This window comes from Mauremys reevesii, linkage group 16 (assembly GCF_016161935.1).
Source record: "Mauremys reevesii isolate NIE-2019 linkage group 16, ASM1616193v1, whole genome shotgun sequence".
Lineage (NCBI taxonomy): Eukaryota > Metazoa > Chordata > Testudines > Geoemydidae > Mauremys > Mauremys reevesii.
The window spans coordinates 12,415,404-12,425,651 of NC_052638.1; the positions used below are offsets into that span (position 1 = coordinate 12,415,404).

The window sequence follows — 10,248 nt, forward strand, 5'->3', positions numbered from 1 at the left end:
GGCTCAGGCTCCAGCTGTTAGTACCCTCCAGGCTGAGGAGGGACAGGATTTGCTCTTCCCCTGTATGGCTGTGCTCAGGGGAGATCAGACCCACCTTTGGTACCTACCTCCGCTGCAGGAGATTCTTGGAGGTAGAGGTGGGCCTGATCTCCCCCCAGTGCTGCTGGGAGTGCCCTGCAGCCAGTGGAGGTATCCGGAGATGGGTCTGATCTTCCCCCGAGAGCAGCCATTCAGGGGAAGAGCAAGTCCTGTCCCTCCCCAACCCGGCTGGGACTAGCAGCTAGGAGCTCCCTGGCTGAGGTGCTCCCAGCAGCACAGGAGAGATCAGACCCATCTCCACCTCCAGGAGCCTCCTGCAGCTGCAGGAAGCTCTGGGGCTGCTGCCTTCAGATCCCAGCACTGAAGGCAGCGCAGAAGTAAGGATGGCAATCCCGCAACCCCCCTACAACAGACTTGCAACCCCCCTCCACACATACACAACCTGTTTTTGTGTCGGGACCCCCATGGTTACAACGCTGTGAAATTTCAGATGTAAACATCTAAAAAAGTGAAATTGTCCAATTTTCAAATCCTAGGGACATGAAATTGACAAGAATGGACTGGGAATTTGGTAGGGCCTTATTTATCTACCTACTGTTCTTATCTATTCAGATGTTCTTCTCACTCTTTCTGCGAGCGTGCTTACAAGCTGCTCCACATAGTCATTCTCTGAAGTAAAATTGCATGTTGTTTATCTATTGACAGAAAGTAAGTTGGAACTGTTAACACCCCTGTTTAGGTGTTTGTAACTTTCAAGCAATCCTGGTGCGGGCAGCTCAGTGTGGGATCTGGGTGCAGGTTCTTTCTTAATCAAGTGGCAGTCCATTGGGGGGCGGGGAAGTTACTTACATTTTGCTGTTCCTCAAAGAATTTGGTTACAAAAGTATGTGGGTGGAGAGGTTTCTTTAATATACTCTAGACAGCCTTTTTAAAATTCCTTAGGATGAAAATATAATTGGAGCAGCAGCAGTAGTTAGACTGTTCTCCTCTCTGGAGACTGAGATTTGCCAAGAAAGTATATTTTACAGGATTACTAAACTGAGTGCTAGATTTAGCAAAGACCATTCCCCTTCCTCCTCTGATATTTTAATAGTTCTTTAATCAGAAGTGTGTTTAATAGTATAAAAATTCTACTTGTATTTGGAAAATTCTAAAGGTGAGCACTCGTTACCATGAACATTAACTTTTCATAATAGGTTTTTAAGTACAGTTGACGTCATTGTGAGTGCTTTTGAAAGGTCATTTTACTCTCAACACCAGCGGTATGATTACCAGTAGAAAGAGGTGAAATTAACTTCCAATGTGGTTTAATAAGAAGTTGCTTTCTGTAGTGGATCAGGCACCTGGAGGAATTATACTGAGAAATTGAGAAAGCAAGCTTTGGACATTAATTTGTGGACTATAGCTATTATATACCCTTCTTACAGAATGAGCAGAGGCCAGCACTGTTTGAGCAAAGATGCCTCAATATCGCCTCTGAGTCCCATGTCAGTACATCTGACCTTCAAGATTGTGTAGGTCCTATGGCATACAAGGGCAATAATAGCTTTGAAGCAGAATTCTTTCTAGACCCATTATAATTGTCGGGGTTCCTTATGGTTTAACAGTGAAGTTCAAGAAGCTTACACTTGCCAGCATTCTCTAACACAATATCTATGTATGTATATATTTTCATATGTGTAGCCAACTAAACTGTATATATCTATGGAGAACCCTAGTGTGTTCGACAGATGCCATGAGTAACTTAAAATAGCAAACTTACTTGCTGTTGTCTTCATCATAACAAGCTAGAAGAAAGGAGGAAAGAGTGTGTCTATTAAAGGTAGCACTAACTTAATTATTCCTTAATTAAACTCTAGAACAGCAAAAGGAAATAATAAAGTGAGTCCATTTTCAACAGCTTTGTACTAAATTTTAGGGAAACAGCTATGGCACATTAAGGTACTTACCTTGGAAAGTCAGGGATCAAAGAAACACATTTCCATTCTTTCTGCAAAGCTTTAGTTCTCTGACCTTAAGAAACCACTAATCTGTATTGCTGATCAGAGCCTGAGTTGTGCAGTGTGTGAGACATGTTGGGGGCTGATTTAAAGAGCTGCACAAAGGAAGCCATTTGCAGTGCACAAATTTGATTGGTCCCACAAAACTCAGGAACTATGATAAAAGGTTTAGGAAACATGAACCTATGAGGAAAGGATCTCCATTAAATATTGGATCCAATTCAGTGTCATGGTGATCTTGTGGTTAAGGGACTAGGACTGGAACTGAGAAATCTATATCCTCTTTAACCTAGGGCAAGAAACAATGGGCTTAAATTGCAACCAGGGCAGTTTAGGTTGGACATTAGGAAAAACTTTCAACTGTCAGGGTGTTAAGCACTGGAATAAATTGCCTAGTAAGGTTGTGGAATCTCAATCAATAGAAATTTTTAAGAGCAGATTATACAAACACTTGTCAGGGATGGTCTAGATAATACTTAATTCCGGCTTGAGTGCAGGGGATTGGGCTAGAAGACCTCTCAAAGTCCCTTCCAAGTCTATGATTCTATATTCAATACCTGGCTCTGCCACAGGCTTCCTGACCAGCCTTGGGCCATTAGGAAGAACAGTTAGTATCTTCCAAGTCTTATCTCCTGCCTTCCTGAGAAGCTCCCGGGGTTGATGCTTTGACAGTACAGGATCAGATGATCTGTGTCACCTGGTACTAGACTCCCATCTTGGGCTTTCAGTCTTTTTGCATTAAGAGCGAGTGGAGGGTCAGAATGGGAAACAAAAGATTCCCGCCATATGTAAATTCTGTTTAAGGCTGGGAAGGAAGGCAATCAGGACTCTTCTCCATTGCCTCCCCATCCAAGAAGAAAGATTGCTAAAAACACCTGAAGAGAAAGGCAGGGGCTGAGTCCAGGCTTAGACAGGGGTCCAGTCTGTAAAGAGAAATAACTGGAATGCTAAGCTACAGAAACTCTGCAACCTGCCTAAAACAACATTTAGGGTGAGAAATTACATTTTGTAACCTGTTACTTGAGTGTATTAAGCTTAATTTGCGTGTTTTGTTTTATTTGCTCAGTAATCTGCTTTGTTGTGTTTACTATCCCTTATAATCCCTTAAAATTTACCCATTGTAGTTAATAAACTTATTTCTTGCTTATTTCAATACCCAGTTTGTGCATTTCATATCTGGGGTGGTGGGGAAGCTGTGCATATCTCTCTCCACATTGAGGGAGAGGATGATTTTTGAGCTTGCGCTATGCAGATCTTTCTATACGGCTCAAGACAGTATTATTTTGGGTTTATACTCCAAAGGAGATGTGCATGTGAATGCTGGCCATTCCCCTAGCTAAGTCCTCCTACACAGAGTTGATTTCAGTCTGTGTCTGCAGCTGGGTGTGCCCTTACCTGTGTGTGTGCTGGAGAAGGCTTGAGAGGGTGAGGAAACTCAGGATGGTGAAAAGGGCGAGCTCAGTGAAACCCAAGCACATCAGGCGTCACCCCAGGAGGGGTGTCCAACCCATCACGACTGCTCTCTGCCTTGTGAAGGGAGAGGAGGAAACACTCTGCAGCAGTCATTTTCTTGTAAGAGTGATGATATCATGCCAGTGAAAGCAATAGAATAGAACGTTTTTCTTAGTAGAGTTTTTTTTCTTTGACTTTGAGTCATTTTCTTAAAATAAACATATTTTTGTGGCATGGGGTCAGATAGTGAATTCTCTATGCAGCCAAAACTCCCACTGATGCCAATAGGAATCTTTCCTGGATATGACCTACATTAGAACTACAGGATTTGGCTGAGTCTGCATTTTTATTTGAATTTCCTTCCTTCCTTTTTTATCAAGGTTGATACTATTTAAGAAAGATTTGCTGTTGCTCCAAAGTCTTAATGCTTTATTCTACTTGTTTGACCCTATTTATTTTGTCCTTGTGTGTTGTTCTTTGTTCTCTTAGCAGCATTTGTTACTTCACATCTGACTGATGTCATTTGCCAAGTATCAGATGAAGAATACATCTAAAATAGCTTTTTCCCCTCATCAACTGCAATCTATTTCCACTCTTCTAATGCCAGGATCTTCATCTGTATGGCAGAGTAATGTTAGAGGGTATAACCGTCTGTCTTATCCCTGAAGAAGGTTTCACGTGCATGAACTATTTAGAGTGACTTTGCATAATTGTTTTATATTTGTTTTTTCCCAGCCTTTTAGCTGCTACATAGACTAAGAAAGCACTGACTATGACCTACAGATCCCTCCCTAGTTTCTTTTGTTGTAGAAACCATACAAACTCAAGTCACAAAACTCAGATCCCAATTTCAAACACCCCAGTTTGGTTGTGTTCAGAGTAAAGGTCTCATTCAGCCAGTGGCTAAAGTCGATTGAAACTAGAGGGGAGCTCTCACTGCACCACATAGTGAGGATGTGGAGTTGTAGGTGGAACACTCCCTTAAGCCAGGAAGAAGGGAAGTTTTTCCTCTGCTTATTAGCTAAAAGGGAATTGCATTCCCCTAATACCACCTTACTAGAACTCTGTGTTTAGCCTAGAGGACACCTGCATATTACAGATACAGTTCTTATAGCTGGTTATAGCAGAACTAGGAATGAGTCCTGGGATTCTGTTCCCACCTCCATAAATGACTGTACATTATTGAAAGTTTTTTCACTAAATGACTTGCCTAAGTGCACACTAATTTGAGTTGCCTTAATTTTGAGTAGCATGTGGCCTGATATCAGCACTTCAGCTCCCATGTATTTTAGCTAAATTTGTGGGTGCCCAGAATTTGGGCACCCAAAACTATGCACAGTTCAGAAAATGTGGGTGCCATCCTTTTTATTCCTTTGTTTCCTCATCTGTAAAGTAGGGATGATGCTTTATTTCATCTCAGGGTTGTTGTGAGACTTCATAAGTGTCTGTAAAGAGCTTTGTGACCCTCAGATACAACATGCTATACTGGTGCATGTAGGGGTATCTTTCTCCTTCTGCTGGAACCATTGAGGCAAGTCTCACTCCAGCAGGAGCAGGATCTGGTCCTATTTTGGCTACTAACTTTGGTGCTTGAATATGTCTATTCTTAATAGAAAGGTGCTATATGTAGATATAGCTATAGCTACAGCATGTTATATGGCAGAACTGCCTGCATAAGCAAACCTTTTGCAACAACCGAATGCTATTTTTACACTATATTAAAGACGGTTCTGTTATCACATTAATAACAGATTCTGTATGCAAACAGCTGTTGTGGTGATCACCCATGTTGCTAATGCTAGTGTCACAGTGCTAGCTGGTAGCATGCCACCTCCACCCCAACCATGTGTCTTTGTACACGCTAGTATCATATCACAGCTACACCGCTACCTCGATATAACGCCATCCGATGTAACATGAATTTGGATATAACACGGTAAAGCAGTGCTCCGGGAAGGGCAGAACTGCGCACTCTGGGGGATCAAAGCAAGTTCAATATAACATGGTTTCACCTATAATGTGGTAAGATTTTTTGGCTCCCAAGGACAGCGTTATATCGAGGTAGAGGTGTATTTACCAAAACAAAAAAAATCCAAAAGTAAGTCACTACTTTTAAATTTAATCCCAAATGGGGATCAAAGTCTCCTTCCCTGAAAAGTTCAACTGCCCCTAAATCTCTCATGTCATGGAAATATATGGCAACCTTGCCCATGCAGCTGATCTGATGGGAAGTCACAGGAAGAGCACTCTGATATTAGTGCTAGAATGAAAGCAGGTGTTCTCATGCCCACTCACAGGCAAGCATATGTAGGGCAAGCTGGCAAACCAGTGTCTCATGAGTGGCCCCCATGGAACTAACATTAAGGACCAGTAACAAAAGTACTTTAAATACCTCCTTTATTAAAATAACTTGTGGAAGGACAACATTACAAGGAAATTTTCTGGAGGTGTGTTTATTCTGAAGAAATGTGGGAAAATGAGTAAGTAGGTGACCGTAATTCAGACCTGAAGAAAATAACTAAGTGGATTACTGTCAGTTGAAGGATGGTTCTCATATGACATTTCTCACTTGGTTCCCCTCTGAGTAACTCAGCTTTTCTCCAAGTTTTACTAGAAACTGTATGATTCTCTGTCATCTGAGGCCTCTAAGCAAACTTAAATAGCATTAGCCCCTTCACTGTATGGGGAAAACACTGAAAAGAGCATAGGTATCAGATGACTTACACAGAAAATCAAAGGTGACAGATAAACTAAAATAGATGCTTAGATGAGGAGATGTAAGAAGTATACAGATGCAGACTACTGTTTCTAGAGCCTCCAAAAGTGAGAATGTAAGGGATATACATTGATACTGATACCAAAAAATAAAATTTATTTTTCTCATAATGTTAATACAAACTTACCTGTGCCTTTACTGAATTTTAAGAAACACTTGCAACTACTTTCATACACATGATGCTTGTACAATATAACACCTGCTTATGTTTAAGGCTGCTTATTTTATGAAGTGGGATGGGCTAGCTATTAAAGGAATTTTAGGAGGTTTCTGCTTTCTGTTACTCAGGCACAAGCATCATATATCAAATGAGATAGCATCCTCAGCCCTAATACTAAAGTGTGCTTTCATATACTCTGAAATGCAACTTTTATAACTTCAGTCTTGCTTTAACTTTTTATACTATTTTCCTTCATGCTTTGTTTTGAAAAATGTATATCAGCATTGGCTGTTGTAATTGGTGGTTTGCATAAAATATTAAATGGAAATTTTAATTGCAATTTGCAGATGTCATAAATGAGAGATTGTAAATCTAAGGACCAACCAACTTTTTTGTTTAAATAAAAAAACAGGATGTTCCAATCTGGTTTAAATATCAGTAGGCATAGATAGGAATATAACTCAAGCAACAGATTTTGCAAAATATTTGTTCCAGAGTCCTGACTTGAAGAAAAAAAAGTAAGGATGTTGTGGTTAGGAGCAGAGAGGAATGTATGGATGTGTTAGTTATAAAATTAAAATATAAAGTAGCTTTCCTTTTACCACCCTTTGCAAGAAACCCCTCTAATTTAAACCTACTCAAAAGATGCTAAATGGCTAGATTTGGATCTATAGGTCATAACATTTCTTAAGGATGCAACATCACATTGTATAGCAATTTATTCTATAAGCACTCTAAAGTTTTCATCCATCAAACTTTAAGAAAAACATGGATGGTTGGAAAATATTTTACAGAAGATGTTGGCTACTTCTATCTAACTCATGTTTCCTGTCAGTAGTGCGAACATTGGTGATTTCTTAAATAGTTGAGATAACAAGCCTCTTTTGAAATATATATGTGCAAATATTGTGTATCTAAATGCAAACCTTCATGTAATAAATTCCTGATACTCTTGTTATGTGGATGGAAGAGGCTTATGTACAAATATAGCAAGGTCATTTAATACTACAACTAGTTATTTATGTAAAAAACAATTTGAATATAGAATTTCTATATTAATTAGGGAATCAATTAGTTCCCTGCCAGTGCCCAAAAGGAACTTCCTTATGAGACTCAGCAAGAAAAGAGTCAACTCTTCAAAGACCGCTCAGAAGAAAGGACTATCACGTCTTTAATTACTATTCTAGTTTTAAAATTATTTTAATTAAGTTTGAAAAGACTGTTTTAAAACTGAAAAACTCTTTATGGCGAGTAAGCGTGTTTGAACTTATTTGAACTGAATTTCAATCCTTGTTAAACCCTGATGGAACTGAAGGAATGTCTCAGAAAATGGACCAAATAAGAGTTTTAACTTGATAGTTCTGAGAATTTCCTGCCATAGAAACAAAGCCAGTATAACCATCAAGTTAAGGAAAAATTACAGCTCTACTGCATATGTAGTACTAGATCACTTATTCATGAGCCGAAATTGCTAACTAGACATGAGTCAATGGGAGCATGACTACAGCAAATCTTGAATCCAGCCAAGCCTGAACGAGGTGTTTTTCTTTCTTCCCTGAAATAATAGGAAAGGGGGGGGGAGGGGTATAAGATCTCTCTGAATTGAGCAACAAGCTGCTCTCTCTGTTCCCATCCTCAATTTTGTAGCACTTATCACAGCTCATTATGTTCATCTTATCTCTCTGCAAGGACACAGCAGCTGCAAAACAACAGCTAAGAAGAAGAAAAGAAGCTACAATGCAGCACAAAGAAGCAGCAGCTTTCTAGTTCACCATTGTTTCTACAATATGATGATATGAGTGCGACTACAGAATCATGGGCGAGATGAAGTTATTTAAACACTGCCAAGGAATTAGATTTAAATTTTTCTCATAATGATTGTAATGTGATATTGAAATGCTATTGTAATCTAAGATACTAACAGCTTCTAATGTTAAACACCAGATTGCTCAGACCACTTATCCCTGGAGAGAAGAGCGAGCCTAAGAACAGCCATACTGGGTCAGACCAAAGGTCCATATAGCCCAGTATCTTGTCTTCCAATAGTGGCCAATGCCAGGTGCTTAAAGATGGATCAGTCCATCCCTTGTCGCCCATTCCCAGCTTCTGGGAAACAGAGGCTAGGACATCTGATTAAAACTTCTCCTTATGGAGAAATCACTGCAACCGGCATCGGATCCGGGCCTGGACTCCTCCCCGGAGAGACCCCCATCCTCTGCAAGGTAGTCTGCCGACCCTCACTCCCCATGTCCTGTGAAGAGAAAGTCATCTCTTTCTCGATTGGATGAAAAGAAACAGGTTCCCTCCTCACACTCTGAAGCACAGCCCACCAGAACACCTTCCATGGCAAGGTCTGTGGACTCAACCTCATCTGACATGGGACACAGTTCCAGGGCTGTCTGAGTACCTCCAGTACTGACACAAAGAAACAGTCTAAAGACCCAACTGGGAAGACCTACAGCCCTTGGCATCCTTTCCCAACTCTGGGGAACAAAACAAGCTGATTTCAGGAGCTACGGCACTGGCTTCCTTTCCCACACCAACAAAGCCTTTGGCACTGAGTAAGCCCTCGGCACCACTGAAATAGTCACCACTGGCCAAGTCTTCAGGACTTACCAAATCTCTGGCACCATCTACTGACACCTCGGGGGCCTACACCCTTCCTTTGGCACTGCTTTGGCAGTGTCTTGTACCTGCACCGATGGTGCTTTTTCCCCCTCCACAAGACTTCAGATACTTTAAAGAACTGTTAGTATCTGGCATTCTGAGTCTCTGCTCCTTTGATGTGATCTTCCTCCAGTTCCACCCTCCTCTCCATGCTCACAACACTCTCCACTGAGGATGGCACCTCCCTTCCCCAGCAACGAGGACAAAGACGAAATCTCCATTGCTCCCTTGTCTACTAGACAAATCACACCTGTTAATCCTTGCTACCCATAGTCTAGTGCTGGTCCTCAATCTTGGCAGGGACCATCATGGATGCAGCCATATGTGCCACTCCCTTCAAACTGGCCTTATTGGGACCCTGGGGCCATGTACAGGGCACAGTTGGGAACCCTCCCAGAGAGCAAAGCCAGAGACCTACACCTTTCCCTGCTCCATCAGTCTCTCATGCTCTGGAAGTCGAACCCCCACCAGTAACAACTGAAGAGGAGGAAAAGGAGGAGGAGGCTCCTCCAACATTACATTTTTCCTCCTCCTCACTGGATGAGACTTTCAAGCCTCCATGCCTTACATCTGCTGATGACTTCAGGCATGTTCAGGATCTATTCCGCAGCATTGTGGACTCCCTACAGATCCCTTTGGAGGAAGTCAAGGACCAACAGCATAAACTATTGGATATCTTCCACAAATCCTCTTCCTTCAAGATTGCTCTACCGATCAACAAGGCTCTTCTCAGTCCCGCAAAGGTGCTATGGCAGACCCCAGCATCCATTCCTCTGACCTGCAAACACTCTGACAGAAAATACTATGTTCCGGCAAAGAATACAGAACAACTTCTTTGGTAATCAGTGTGGTGGAAGAAAAAGATCATGGCTAGACACATCTTGAAGAATGTCAGTTACTACATAGGGTGAGTAACCTTCTCTTTTTTGCAGGAATTAACACCCCCTCCCCATTTTAAAAAAGCATTTTGTACTATGAAGAAAGAGTAACTCTGAACTACATGATGGGTGAAGCAGCTAAGAAGGAACAACTGGGCTAAAGGTTACTTAAATAAAAGTGATTTTATTTGATGGTTGGCTTGATTTAGAAACTGCTGGTGAAACTTGAAGGCAGCTAAAGTTCAGGATGAAGGGAAATTAATGTCTTCAAAGCTG

The 10,248-nt window shown here is 41.3% G+C and overlaps 1 protein-coding gene across 1 annotated transcript in view; it reads right to left on the bottom strand.

The window, feature by feature from the left end:
• The window catches only part of SMPD3 (sphingomyelin phosphodiesterase 3), a 263,658-nt gene extending 261,600 nt beyond the window's left edge, over positions 1–2,058 (bottom strand). Inside the window, exon 1 of the mRNA XM_039502790.1 lies at positions 1,989–2,058. The gene's annotated coding sequence lies outside the window, so the exon portion shown is untranslated. The remainder of the gene's footprint in view (positions 1–1,988) is intronic.
• Positions 2,059–10,248: the final 8,190 nt, after the last annotated feature.